This window comes from Colobus angolensis, unplaced genomic scaffold (assembly GCF_000951035.1).
Source record: "Colobus angolensis palliatus isolate OR3802 unplaced genomic scaffold, Cang.pa_1.0 Scaffold180, whole genome shotgun sequence".
Lineage (NCBI taxonomy): Eukaryota > Metazoa > Chordata > Mammalia > Primates > Cercopithecidae > Colobus > Colobus angolensis.
This window is the reverse complement of record NW_012114933.1, coordinates 2274843-2290922: the sequence shown is the minus strand read 5'-3', so window position 1 is coordinate 2290922 and position 16080 is coordinate 2274843.

The window sequence follows — 16080 nt, the reverse complement described above, 5'->3', positions numbered from 1 at the left end:
TCCATCTGACAAAGGGCTAATATCCAGAACCTACAAAGAACTCAAACAAATTTACAAGAAAAAAACAAACAACCTCATCAAAAAGTGACCAATGGATATGAACAGATACTTCTCAAAAGAAGTCATTTATGTGGCCAACAAACATAGGAAAAAAAGCTCATCATCACAGCTATTAGAGAAATGCAAATCAAAACCACAATGAGATACCATCATATGGCAGTTAGAATGGTAATCATTAAAAAGTCAGAAAAAAAGCAAGACGCTGGAAAGGATGTGAAGAAATAGGAATACTGTTACATTGTTGGTGGGAGTGTAAATTAGTTGAATCATTGCGCAAGACAGTGTGACGATTCCTCAAGGATCTAGACCCAGAAATACTATTTGACCCAGCAATCCCATTACTGGGTATATGCCCAAAGGATTATAAATCATTCTACTATAAAGACAGATGTACACGTATGTTTACTGCGGCACTATTCACAATAGCAAAGACCTGGAACCAAAGCAAATGCCCATCAGTGATAGACTGGTTAAAGAAAATGTGTTACATATACACCATGGAATAATATGTACCCATGAAAAAAGATGAGTTCATGTACTTTGCAGGGACATGGATGAAGCTGGAGACTATCATTTTCAGCAAACACATGAACAAAATCCACACACTGCATGTTCTCACTCATAAATAGAGTTGATCAATGAGAACACATGGACACAGGGAGGGGAACCTCACACACTAGGGCCTCTCAGGGATAGCATTAGGAGAAATACCTAATGCAGATGATGGGTTGATCGGTGCAGCAGACCATCATGGCATGTGTATACCTATGTAACAAAACTGCACATTCTGCACACGTATCCCAGAACTTAAAGTATAATAAAAAATATATATATATATTTTCTCTTAAAATAAAAAACAAATTCCTTGGCAAATCAATCTAGTTTGAATTTGATAAACGATTAACTCCCCAAGCTTTCTCCCACCCATAGACCCAGACTGCATGTTTGACATTTGCAACTCTCCTAGGGTTGAATAAAATGCTGGCCCAATGGTTATACCAGTACTGAAGTTTCAACCTAGAAGCTGGTTAATTCTAGACATAGTTTACAGTCCATAACTGATAGATCCTATTCATCATGAATATGTCTGATTAGCCAACTACACTGTAAATGCTTTACTAGGAGGGACTAACCGTTTTCTACCTCTTGACTACTATACTAAATATGGGTCATAATAATTTGTATATTATTAATAGTCCAAATGCTTTTCTAATTGTACAGATAAAACAAAGAACGATAGCTCTATACACTTAAATTTTTTGTTTTCTACATTTTTTTGGAAAAACCTAACATTAACAGAATATTTGGACTTCACATTTGCCAATGAAATAGTCATTGTATTGGTAATGAAATACTCTCCTGAAGTTCTGTTTTCTACCTGTATATTTAAATTCTCAATTATGAGACTTCATAACAAGAAAGTATACAAATCCTTGATGAAATTTACATGAACAAGTTCCACAAAATATTAATTTCTTTCAAGAAGTTTTAATAATTTCTTTATAATTAGAAATGTAAAAAGATACGAGATAAGAATTATAAATTAAAATAAAACCCTGTGTATAGTCTAAAATTTAGCAGTAAAATTCCTCCTCTTTAAAGGTGCTAATCTTCTTGCATGTATGTCTCAATAAACAGAAGGTGTTTTCCAGGTTTTTAAGATGGATTTCTCTTCAGTTTAAAAAAAAAAAAAAGGAAATATCCTAAGCTTTCAGGAAGTAAAAAAAGAGTTTAGGCTCATAAAAAAAGTCTTTGTAGTTCTGCTTAATGTTCATGTCATGAGTTAAATTAGATGTGACAGGACCAGTAAGTCTGGAGATTTTCACTACTAGTGTGATTGCCTTGAAGTATTCTGTCTCCTTCGAATCTCTTTGGCTCCATTTCCCAAGGAAGTCGACTCCATGTTAATCCTGTTGACTCTTGCACAGTGATTTTAAATAGTCTGTGTCCAGCCCTAGGGAAGGGAATGCTCTCTGAAAACTGCTAGCCCATTTAGCCACCCAGCCGTCAGCTTTTTCCTAAGAAAGAATGCTAATTACAACAAGAGATTGCTTATATCTTAACACCACCATAGGAGTTGAAAGAGTCAATTACTTATTTCGGGATTGTGTATGAGGTTAAAGAGTATGCCCTCTCAAAAGTCTTTAAACTGATAATTGTCACATGCAAAGAAGACATGGTTTGAAATGTTGATGAAGTAAGGCAACATATTTTCATCACCCATAACACAATCACACTTTTAAGCAAGTTGGTGTTTGGTTAAATTATAGGGATCTGCACTCCTTCTCATAATGCATTTGATCCTCAGAATTTAATTGGTTGATCTTGAATATACTTCTTTATCTAATTTTTAAAATAACTTTATAATAGCATCTAAATGATTTGCCAGGCAATTACACATAGATCAAGATTTAAAACTTTTCCCTGTTTTTGCTTCAATGATGAAAATATTGGTATTGGCTTGTATGCATGCTTCATTATTTATATAACTTTTACAGTTTTATTTTAAAACATATTTTACATAAAATATGTTTTGTTTAAATAGAAAACCCCATTTAAATAAAATTCCTGAAAGAAACATTGCAGATGCATAATATTAAATTACTATTTTAAAATGTACATAAGTTTTATTAATAACCTAGATAAAAACCTTAGATGCTGAATGACAACAAACTACAATTTAGTAGGAAAGAATTGGTTTTCAAAGGTAGAACTCTTCCTTGTGATACACTCAGCTAGTATGAAAATTATACACTTTAAAGCAATACTCTTATTTACTTATGATTTAAGTAAATTTAATTTTCATATTATTACCATGATCATGATTCAGTTAACTGGTTTCTCCACTTAGACTTCCAGTATATATACGAAATAATTAGAGTAAAATAAAATTATTACTATGTAAAATATTAACATGTTTATAGTGCTCTCATCATTAATAAAGAATCTGGTTTCTAACCATTTTCTAATCGAGATCATTATGTTTCTCATCTTTAATTGTTTTGCTTTATAATCTAATGAAATAAAGTGGAAAAAAAACACATTCTCTTGGGATATATTCATAGAAGGCCTTTTAGTAAACAGTAGTAATAGCAAGTTAGACTAAACTATTTGTAGGGAAAGGTAAAAACTGATATTCCTTCCCAGAAGCTAGTTTTAAGCTAAGGAGCAATTTGAGATACCATTGGTACATTCCAGAACTCCCCTTGGTCTTAATTAGAACAATTGAAAGAAACTGTTAATTTTGATCAGCTGGTGAAAAGCCCCGCTGTTGCAGTCAGTCATTTCTATAAAGTTCAACTTTCAAGTTCATAAGCAAAAGGGTTAGATTAAAGGATTTTTTCCTCCCAGTAAATCATTAGCACAAATGCATCGTTTCAAAATTAATACTTTAAGATTGAGCTGTATTTTAAGGTTATAGAGTTATTAGTTTAAATTGTGACACACAGTGTATGAGTAATTCATTTCACAGTGGGTTGCGTATTTTTCGTTTCCATATTTAGAGCTAAATAGAATATTTTAATTTGTGGAAAATCCATCTTTTGGAAAGGTATACTGGTATTCATAATACATATCTATATAATAATCAAAAATAATGTTTTAGGGAAAAGGTATGTAGGGAGGCCAGACAATGTGTTAGAAAAGGCTACAGTGAAAGGGGCAAATAAAGTAGGAATGTGGTGGGTGAGATGCTTTCAACAGCTTTTCTATTTGTAACACAAAACTAAACCATGAGGCAGTGGAAAGAGAAAGCTAGATAAGATGGGGACTCAGTTACCCACAACACAAGATTTCTCATTGACTGTCACATACAGCAGAGAGGGTATAAATATGCTTACTTTAGAGATCTGGGATTGACGATGGATAAATTCCATTTCTGGTATGTGAATTTGCTTTTCCTTCTTATGTGGATGTTGATTACTTTTGCTAGACTGACGATCCCCAGGCGCGTGTACCTAATGGTACACACCACATGCTCTTTTGGGATTCAGGAGGACAACATTGAAACGTTTTGGTATATTTTGTGATTTCTGTCTAATTTTTTTGTAGGATTAATAATGTGCATATCATATTAATACAGTAATACATATATATTTACACACAAATACATGAATATAATAGTGCCCAATACAAAAGATTTGTAGACTACTGATCTATATAATGATTATGTTTCAGTAATCGACAAAGTCCCTTCAAACCAAGCATTTATGATTCTAAGTATGTGATGGCCTGATGCAGTGGCTCACGCCTGTAATCTCAACACTTTGGGAGGCCAAGGCGGGTGGATCATGGGGTCAGGAGTTCAAGACCAGCCAGGCCAACATGGTGAAACCCCACATGTTGGTGTGAGCCTGTAATCCCAGCTACTTGGGAGGCTGAGGCAGGAGAATTGCTTGAACCGGGGAGGCGGAGGTTGCGGTGAACTGAAATCTCACCATTGCACTCCGGCCTGGGTGACAGAGTGAGACTCTGTCTCAAAAAAAAAAAAAAAAAAAGATGTGATGGTGTGACTCTACATATTTGTATTTCAGAATAAATATCTAAATAGTTTTATGTTTGCCTCACATGGAGGGATTGCTTTCTATTTGCTGTTTAGTAATGTCAATTAAATACAAATTTGTACCCATATACCTTCAATATCTTGCTAGTAATTTGCGTACATAACTCATTTCAACCTTTGAACACTGTGATTCTTGTTTAATCACTATTGAGAAGGAATATTTCCTAAGGGGCTACAGGAATAGCCTCATTTGCATACATAGTTCAGAAACTGTAGAACATTAGGGCAGTTGTTAAAAATCCATTAGCATCTCTATAAGCATCCGTAAATGGTAGTAAGAGAGAGACAACATAAAAAGTGGCATCTGCTGGATGAATCCACTTGCAGAGGCTGAGTGGAACCGGAGGCTACCTATCAGAAGAAAGTGTGCAAAATTACTTAACTCTAATCTACAGTAGCAAAGACTACCTATGGAAGCCAGCCCCAAATTGTACTTTAACCAATACACATACTTTATTTTTTCAGTCAGAGTTATACTAGTATAACTATAAGAATAGACTATCTCCTCTCTATTCCTTGATATGGTTAGGCTGTGTCCCCACCCAAATCTCATGCTGAATTGTAATCCCTGTAATCCCCACCTGTCAAGGGCAGTATCTGGTGAATGGGGGTGATTGGATGGGTTTCCCCCATGCTGTTCTCGTGGTAGTGAATTCCCATGAGATCTCATGGTTTTATAAGGCAGTTTTCACTGCTCTTACAAGCTGTCTCTCGCCTGCCTCCATGTAAGATGTGCCTCTTCCACTTCCACCATGTTTGTAAGTTTACTGAGGCCTCCAAAACTGTGAGTCTATTGAACCTCTCTTCTTTATAAATTACCCCGTCTCAGGTATGTCTTTATAGCAGTGTGAAAATGGACCAATACATTCTTCAACTGGAGACTTAGGAGAACATAGACTTTTGTGTAGTAAATTAATGACTTTTTGGAATGGTCAGTTCACAGTTTCTCTATCTGCCCTTAAGAGACTAGCTCCTAAAATATATGTAACCCATTTTGCTTTCTAGTGGATAAAAAGAATTAAACCATAGCAACAGAGATAAGCTGGGGAGATTATTTGATAATGCTGCATCCTAAATCATATTCCCAGATTCTGAGATCTCTATGTAGTACAGGAATCTGTCCTTGGAGAAACCAACTCAGGAAATGTGCACAAAATTACACCTGAAGCTACTTTCTAATTATTAGAAAGACAGTCTCTAATTCAAATTAGAAGAAGACAAAATTAAATGAAGGAGAAATTGAAGAGTAATACAAAGAGATCAGGGAGGCAGAGTTGGGGGAAAGAAAAAGTTTCCATAGAGTCCATATCCAAGGTGAACCAGAGCATATCCCTGAGCACTGCTTGCTCTTCTTGAGTTCCCTCGTCTGCAAGTTTATTATGAAGTAATTGATCTGTTTGTTCACACATCTCTTTACTATCCTTTTGTTATAACCCACTTTGCCCCAATAGAAAATTCAGTCTCAGAACCACTGCAAGAGGGAGGCTGAAATCTCATAATTAAAGAGAATCATGGTTAATGCCTATTTTTATGTTTGAAATAAATGTCATCAGAAATACACACTTTTAAATTTAATGCAATCTTCCTGTTTTTTTAAAGCTCCTCAAGCCACTTAGAAGTCAAAACATTTATGTTATTGAATGAATAAGAATTTCTCACTTGATCATAAACTTATATCTGTTTCTATTTCTAATGTAAGTAGCATTGTCAGTGTCCTTGGGTCTTCAGAAAGAAAAAGAAAGATAAATGAATATAGGCCTTGAATCCAGAGAGTTGAAATATAAACTACAGAGATAAAAGCAGCAGCATTGTCAGCTATTTGATTCAAAGTTACTGGGACAACATTCTCCTGTCAGTGTATAAATTCCAGAGTCACGTTTGTGTTATAAGAGCAGAAATAATATTGCACAAATTAAATTGTTTTGTATGTGTACATAACATCATTGCCTACTATGGCTATCTATGTAGGAGTTGGGGTGGTTGCTTTCCTGTAGAGGAAAGAGATGTTCAAACACCTTATTTCATAAATATGTACAAATATGTATCGATCAAAATTTAAAAAATAAAAAATAAGTGAAAGTCTTTACTCTGGATAGTGGCTACCAGCAACAAGATAAAGAATTGTGCTCTTGCTAGCCAATCTGCTTCAAAGGTCCCCATATATCTCATCCCTACAAAAAAAGAAACATAGTAGAAGGAGGAAAAAAAAAAAAAAAACAGTTATTCTATTTCTTTCCATTACTTCCTGCTAAAGTAAGCTGAATGTAAATTGAATTTTTACTACCTAATACTAGTCAGATATTTTGAAAATCTAACACAAGATAGATATTGTAAATATCTAATATTTAAAATGGGCAGCAGGACACATCACAGAAAAAGTTTTCTTTGATGACTAGACTAATATTAGAAAATTATGCAGGCCCTTGTATATTTCTCTTGGAAAACTCATTTATTTTACTGTCTTTTGTACTCTACACTATTGCCAAACTATACCACATGATGTTTTTCTACTGCTTTTTTTTTTTTTTTTTTTGCACCTACATGCTTTGTGAGATTCTGTCTAAAAAATTATTTCCTTGAATCTTCACACGGCTAATTTATCCGTGTGATCTAGCTCCAAAAGTTTTTTCTATATCCTACTTTTTTTTTTTTTTTTTTTACTTTCCTCATGTTGTGCTATGATAACCTGTGCTTATTTTTGTATAGTTGTATAGCATGGACTTCTGGTTTGTGTCCTAATGTGGAAAGAGATTGGAATTTATCACTTCTTTTCTTATGACAAGAAAAAACTGGACAAAAGGAAAATCAATGATTTTGTTGAATCTGTCAGTGAGATGACATTATGAAGCAAATTGCCATCCCCAAATCTGAAGAGACAGGCTGATACAGACAGTCACAGTTGATATGCTTGTTCATAGCATAAGTCGTTGAAGCCATATTCTGCTAGAAACACTGAAATGGTCATTTTAACAAACTGTTGGAGTCCAAATGTGTGTTTGTGTAGACTAACTAGCATGAGAGTATAAAACTTCTTTGGGCCACAGTTTTAGGGGATCCACCATATTTTCATAGGTTTTACCTCTAGGAACAACTTCTCCCCCTGCAAGTTCTCATCGGGAAAATCAGAAAAGATGCCCTCAGGATTCTGGCAGAGGGTGGGAGGAGTAATCATAAAATACACTCATGAAAAGGCCTATATTCTAGCAGACATGACTTTACCAAAATCTTATGCCATTTGGGGAAGGACATTCCTCTTGCCATTAGAACCTCTTGTTGCCTTGCTATCTCACCTAAGGAGTAAATAAACAAATATCAAACAACAACAACAAAAATACTCAAAAAGGATTGGAGAATCAAGGAAATAGACTGGGAACACTGCAATAAGAGAAAGAGAAAAATAAGTTGTATCACCAAAAATATATTGTGAATTTCACAGCCCCAAGACACAAGTTGAATAAAGGTGGTAATATTCAATTGGAAAATTATAGAACTCTTTGTTCTTCACACATTATCCACATGAAAAATGCTTGAGTATGACAGGGGATTAGAGATAAATTAGCTGCAAAATATAAATGCTTTCTGAAGAAGAACACACAGGGAAGCTAAAACTCAAAAGAAAAGACAAAAATAAAGGAACTAGAGAATTTCAAAGTTTCTGGCACCTATAGCTAGAGTAAACATTAAACACAGCCAAGTCTTAGCCCATACATCTCACTAAACATCTCTTTATGCCCTCTTATTATGTTATGCATATGTCCAATTTTCAACCAAAAGTAACAAAACATGCCAAAAGGCAAGTAAATAAAAGCAGTCTAAAGAGATAATCAGAAATAGACTCAGACATAAATGTTCAAATTATTATATAGGACATTTAAAATAACTATGACTAATACAAGCTATTTCCTATCCAAAATGCTTGAGACCAAAAGTGTTTTGGAGTTTTTCAGATTTTGAAATATTTGCATTATACATAAGGAGATGCCTTGAGGGATGGGACCCAAGTCTAAACATGAAAGTCATTTATGTTTCATATACACCTTATACACATTGCCTGAAGGTAATTTTTCATGATATTTTAAATAATTTTGTACATGAAAGTTTTTATGACTTTTGACTGTGATGCAATATGAATAATTTTGGATTTTAGATTTTTGGATTAGGGTTCAACCTGTATGTTAAGGCTGTAATGCAAATAACTAGACAGCAAGCAAGAAGGATACTCAATGTAAGCAGATGCATGGAGACACTACAAAAACATAAAGAGGAAACATGAGAAACCAGACACTGTAACAGAAATGAAGAATACCTTTAGACTCAACAACGTACTTGATACAGCTGAGGGAGAACTTCATAAGCTTAAAAGAAACCTTCCTAACTAAAAAAAAAAAAACAAAAAAAAACAAAAAAAACAAGAGAAAACAGAGAAAAACAAAACAGAATAGAACATGTAACCACTGCAGGATAATTTTAAAAGGCATAACAGTGATGTAACTGGAATGTCAGAAGAAAAAAAAAGGCAAAAGAAATATTTGAACAAATAAAGAAGAACGTTTGCCAACATAATAAGACCTTTCCAAGATCCAGCAAGCTTAGAGAACACCAAGAGTGGGATACACACCAAAACAAACAAGCAAACCTCACCACCAACAGCTATTATAACAACTACAACATCACCACGCATACACTTCCCTATCACATAGGAACTGAAGAAAGCCAAAGACAGAAAAATCCTGATTAAAGTCCTGGGGCTAGGAGTGTGGGAAGGAAATGACTTATCTAAAGTGGAACAAGGATACAAGTTAGAGTGAACTTCTTATCAGACACCATCAAGCAAAAAGGGAGTAGAATGAAATATTTAAAGTGTTCAAAGAAAGTCAACGGCCAACACAGACTTTTGTATCCAGTAAAATTATGCTTCAAAAGTGAAGGAGAAACAAGGCCTTTCTACAACAACAAAAAACGGAGGTAATTCATTGCCTGCATACCTGCCCCAAAAGAAATGTTCAAAGAAGTTTTTCAGGAAGAAGCAAAATAATATAGATCAGAAGCTTGGATGCACATTAAAAAGAAGAAGAAATAAATGAAAGTAAAGTGAAATATATTAATTTTCTTACTCTTACCCAATCTAAAATAGAACTGGTTAAAGTCCTAATAGTAATATTTCAGGTTATCATAGTATATGAATAAGTAGGAAGAAAGTCAGTAATGTCACCAGGAATGGAAGGAAAGAATTGAGAATACTCTTATAATATACGTGTACTATGCGTGAAGTGTCATAGCATTATTTTAAGATGGACTTAGATTACTTAAAAATGCACAATGTAAACTCTAGGAAAACTGCTAAGTTTTTTGAAAGAAGTATAAATGAAAAAATAAGTGAGCTGATCAAATTGAATGACGCAAAATTTTCAATTAAAACCAGAAAAGGAAGAGAAGGGAATAGCGAGGACAAAGAAGAAACACAATAAATAGTAAACATTTAAAATATGCTAAATACTAGTCCAACTATATCATTTTAAGTGTAAATTATCTAAATAACCAATTAAAATATGGTTGTCAGAGTGTATACAAAAATCAATACTCAGCTGTATGTTGTCCGCTGTGAAGATCGAATTGGGTCATGGCAAAAGAAAATCTCTTTGAAAAATGTGGTTGCTGTCTCCTTTTGTAACCTAATAAAAATGTGGAGAGATTAATTAATGGGAAATTATGTGTGTACCTTTAAATTCATTATAGTACTTTTCTTAGGAATTGCTTTGATTGTGGTTATTTATTTCAAGAATATCAGTAGAGAGCCACGGTTTCTAAAATGTATGCTATGGTAAAAATAAAGCAAATCTCTAGTTATTTTCTATTCATAAAGATTTGGTCATTAAATACTGTACTGTTTATCAAAGGTAGTGATAAAAGGACTTTAGCTTTCTGAGAAAAAAATTAAACAAAACATTATTGGTTTCAAATTCATAGTTGAATTCTTAAGTGTTCTCAAATGCATACTGGAAAACTGGCATTCCTGGATTTTGACAGCTCCTAGATACGTTCCCATGCATCTTGGTAAACATTGCCTCCAGGTTATCAGTTAAAAGTGAGATCTTAAAATGTCTGCATCTTAAAGTTCTGTCTGCAGTGGGACAGTCACACACAAGTTTAATTGACTGAATTACAGAGTGCACCTAGGAAAATCTACTCAATCTAATTTAGATATATTAGATGATATCTGTTTCTTACCCCCCAACCCCTCCCATTCCCAAGCCCTTATAGAATGAGAGCCATCTTTTACTCATTACCCATTTTCACATTCAACACTAAATATCTTTATCATATAATCATACAATGGCAATCATAATGTTTGTAGAAGGTACCTTGTATTGCTTTGCTTGTCTTGATGCTTGTGTGCTTATTGGCCAGCACGAACTGTTTCTCTGAGCTCTTTCTATTAACATCTGCTTCTGGACTGGATTATCTCCTATAATGTAAGAAAATTACTAAAAATGCTCTTTTCATAAGAGAGAAGGTGCATACTATTTAACAAAGATTGGTCGGAGGGTAGCTAATATTAAATTAATTTTGTGATAAGCCTTGAGTGTTTATTGAAAAACAATCATTTTCTTCTATTTAAATTCTTTAATCTACAGTTTGTCTTAAAATATTCTATTGAAATATATTTATTTTCAGAGAACTTCCATAAAATAAGGATTATTAAGTAGATTGATTACTTTCCAGCAATAAAAGCAACATCATGACCATTTATATTTTCTCTTATCATTGATTTTTAAGCAGCAGAGCCTTATAGAGGAGTATTGTAACTCAGTTAATTGAATGAATTTTCATGGGAATTTCAAGTGCTCTCAAATAAACTAACTGTATTTTTACTAGTGTATGTAAAAATTTACTTTTCATAGCTACCACTATATGTATTCACAGGACAATATTAATAATAACCTGAGCCCATAAGACAATGTAGTTTCTTAAATATCTTCTCTTGGGCTAAACTAAAGAATCTATAATCTTCTGAATTGCAATCCTAATTTGAATCTAATTTCTTTCTCAAGTAGAGTAATTGTATATAAACCTAGCCTACTGAGTCCCTGGAAATTGATATTCTTCCCTGTAATTAAGTAACAAAGAAAAATTCCTATTCAACATCAGGCCTCAGGCCTATAGTAAGTAAATAATATGAACTAGTGATCACTAATAGGCAACATTATGGGGTAACATCAAAGGCAAATTCTTCTGGAACTGCCAAGTTCAGAAGAACTTGAAAAGGCTAGAAATACAGATTTATTTTGTATTTGGGCTTACATTATAATATTTACGTGCCAAGGGATAGTGAAAAAAATCATTGCACATATAGTGAAATTTAGGAGAGGTACTGACATATACATTAAGAATTATCTTTAAATCAGAGACCTTGACATACATATTGTTTAAGACAAGGATGACTATAATATAACAAAAATGGTGAAAAAATGTTGTATCAATTAAATTTTGTCTCAAGTGGTGGTTTTAAAATAAAATATATCATATTTGTATAGAATGAATTATTTAATATCATTTTCTCCGGTAAAGTAGTTTCTTCTTGCCAAAGCTAATTTATATTTCCAGAATAAATTAAAAGCTTACTTGAATAATATTTAGGCAACAGAAGCTTTTTGAAACATTTCCTTATGAATGTTCTTGTAACGTAAGCATGTAGAGAAGTCGAGGGTAGTGAGGGAAAGACAAGAATCTTATATGCGGTCTAAAAGGCACTTCCATTTCCCACTTTTCCCCCTAGTAAATAAAGACAGGATGAAAGGCTAAAATTACTAATTGGTTTACTGATCAGTTGTACTTTGTTCGATTGATTTGCAATTAATTCTGGTTTGTGGTGCGCTGAAGAAGAAGGTTGGCGCCAACCTTTGAGGCAGCTGATACTTAATACCCTGCTGGAGTCTGCAGGGTAGGGTATTCATACTCGGTTTGGAGACAGCTCCTAGAGTCTCTCATGAAGAATTGCTCTGCTCCATGATCTTTCTAGGAAGCCTGAGCTCATATTATTTGTTTCAAGAAATAGGAAAATGTAGTCTTCAGTTTGAGTTTTAATCTTGCATAATTAGGAATGAAAACATCGCATACAAACAAAATTTGGAAGTATCAGTCCTTTCAGTTCTTAATTTGCTCATTTTCTTTTTCCACTACTTGTGCCCCAAACTCCACATATAGTCGTGTAGTCATACACATGCTCCTGAGTGCTCATGAATGTATGCACACACACACACACACACTCACAGACACACTCATCCATTTGACTAAAGAGATTTTGATAAACTTATTTAATTTATTTCTCCTGAGGGAAAAGGATTCATTAAAACTTAAATAGTAACCTTTCTAGGTTAATTTTAAATTAATATCCATTTTAAACAAAGTCAAAGGCTGAAGAAACACAGCTTTATTCTTAAAATTACCACTATCAGACAACCAATGGGTTAAGTGTGGAAGGCAAAAATATTTTCTTGGTCTTGATGACACTATGCGTTTGCTGACTCTGTTGCTGTTAGTCCCTGTTTACTCCCCTCACTAGGAAAATCGTGAGTTTCATGCCTTCTGTTCTCAAGTAATTTCTTGTGTCTATATCCAGTTCTTTATAGAACATTTTATACTGTTATTTATCCACTGCATTTTCCTTAATAAGAACTATATTAATGCTAATATTATAAAACTATATGACCTCATTTAATAAAAATCAACACTATTCTTAATATATTTTTGACTTTAAAATCTAAACTCCTTTTACATAAATATAGAATGTAAAGTTTCACAAAAACATTTTTAAACCTTATTTGTATATTTTCCTTCTCTTCTATAATGGTAAGATTTGTCTCACACTCACTACTGATTCTCTGACGCATGCGAGCACAATTTTCTTCCACTGATACCTGAATAATCACTTTATCAGTTAGGACTGCATTAGGTGCACTTAGCAGAAACTGTGATAAAATTAGTGTTTGCTTGTTTGTTTTTCTTACCCTACATGAAGGGGCTGGGGGTTAGGCAAGCCACAGCTGATACCACTATTTAAGAGCCAGGCTCTTTCTTCTTTACTTTGCCATCCTTAGGGAATGACTAATTTTCATGGTTGATAGTCATCTGTTGCACCTCCTATCATCATCTGTTCCACTTTCCCGACAGGAGAATAGAAGGAAAGAAGGAAGAAATCAAAGACAGCCTTGTGTGGACCATCCAGTAACTTACGCTCATGGATTAGGACTGCATCATGTGGGTATACCAAATTTCAAGAAATTCTGAGAGGTAAATATGTTGGATGGGGTACCTTGCCACATCAAAAAAAATCGAATTCTCTAGATAAGGAAAAAATGAGAATAGATATTGAATGTAATATTTACTTATTAAATTTAATGTTTATTAACATTAAATGAATATTAAATTTGATATCCACATTTAAGACTCTGAAGTTATAGTTCCACTATTTTCTTTTCGTTGAATAAATGAATGGATTTAATCATTCAGGAATTTATAACAAATTTATCCAGCATCTACATGGCATTTCAATGCCAATCACAATGCCAAGTATTAAAAATACAAACTAAAGCAGTATTAGTTTGCTTTTTTAATAAAAATTTTCATTTTAGCTTTTGCGGGTACATTGCAGGTATATGAAATGTTAGTTTTCTAACACCAAAATGCATAGAGTTTATGGGGAAGTCAGTCATGGAAACAGGTGATTGGAATGATATGCGATAAAGGCCCTGATTAAAGTATATATAGGGAAGGATTCCAGGAGTCAGGAAGTCTAAACCCAGGTTCAAAATATAAGAGTCTATGAGCCAGGGGAAGTAGGGTGGGAATTGGGTAGAAAAGAAAGGAAGTAGGAGCTAGGCCAATCTACAGGACAGAAAAGCAATAATGTAAAGTCGAGAAATCCTGGCACTATCAGGAAACTCTAAGAAGGTTAATATGACCAGACAACAGCTTGTGGGTATGGAAGGTGTGGGAAGTTGGCGGAGGAGGGCCTCTTTGGTTATAAGGGGAAGGTTGGGGTTGAAAAACATGAAATTGGTAATAAAATAAAAGGCCCTATTATGAAGGGCTTCTTAGCCAAACTGAGGAATTTGATCTTGAAGTCAAATAGAAAATTTGACACAATGTAATATGATTTGGTTTTCAGAAGTATATAAAGTTAATTAGAGGTAAATAAGAAACTGGGGGCAAGGAGACAGTTTAAAACTATTAATAGTTGCAATACATTAGGAGATAAATTGCAAGGATGTGAGTTAATGTCCAGGGAATAAAGGGAGGAGGTAGATTCCAAAAGAAGAAAATGGTTACAGGGCAGAGGAGTGGTTTAGATGATGGGTGATTGTGACAGAAGGAGGAGTCATGAATAGCTCATGGTTTCTTAACTTGTTAGACCGAAACACAGGAGGATTATAGCTTAGGGGGTTAGAAATAAAGAGTTTAGTTTTGGATGAATTTAATTGCAGGACATTCAGACATTATCCAGTCTATCAGAGTTTTGAAAAGAGAAATGAGTAGGAAATCACTTTGTAGGACATGAATAAATAGCTGGTAAGTGATTCCATGGAAATGAATATTTTCCTCTTGGAAGAATGAGAAACATAAGAAGAAAGAGCCCAGGATAGAATCCCGAAAAACACCAAGAAGAGATTAGAGACTGATGAGTGAAGAGAACTTTATTAAAGACATTAGTAAGAAGTAACTACAAGCTAAAAAGGAACCAGCAGAGAAATCTGTCCTTTAAATTAGAGGAGAGTATTCTAAGAAGGCAGTAGTGGTCTGCATTAATTTCTTGAGAATCAGTCCAGTATTACTAACACTATTTTTCTGTGGAGGACATTGGCATTGTAAAAAAACATCTCACTGACATTTGTAACTAGGGAAAACCTAGGTTCTAACAGTGGCTCTCAGTACTAAATCCTGCATCTCCCAGAGCAGACATAAAGTTCTGGGCACATGATTGGTGCTTAGAAATTTTTTGTTACCCAGTATCTTACCAATTAAAAATTAGAATGCAGGTTGAAAAACAGAATATCTAAGATTTTGTGAAAATCACAATTGCAGAATTTATTTTTTAAAAAGTCTTACCTCAAAGGTCGGTATTTCATGAATTAAAATATAACTAATAAATTGTTGTAAGTTAGAAAAAGTCACAGAAGGTATAAATTAATACGTTACATAACCAAATATAGGTTGGTACAAGAGTAATTGAGATTTTTGCTATTGACTTTAATGGTAAAATATTTGATAATATATTTTTAGTAGATCTTGGAGTTTAAAAAACAAGCTTATTTATTTTATTTTATTTTATTTATTTTTTACAGCTTCTGATGAATGGAACTCCCTTTATTAAGATGTAAGAAAGTGATTAATTAGACAGCACATTTTCCCGAAAGCATGTAATCTTCCTTTAGATTATTAGAGACTAAATCCTAGGCCAT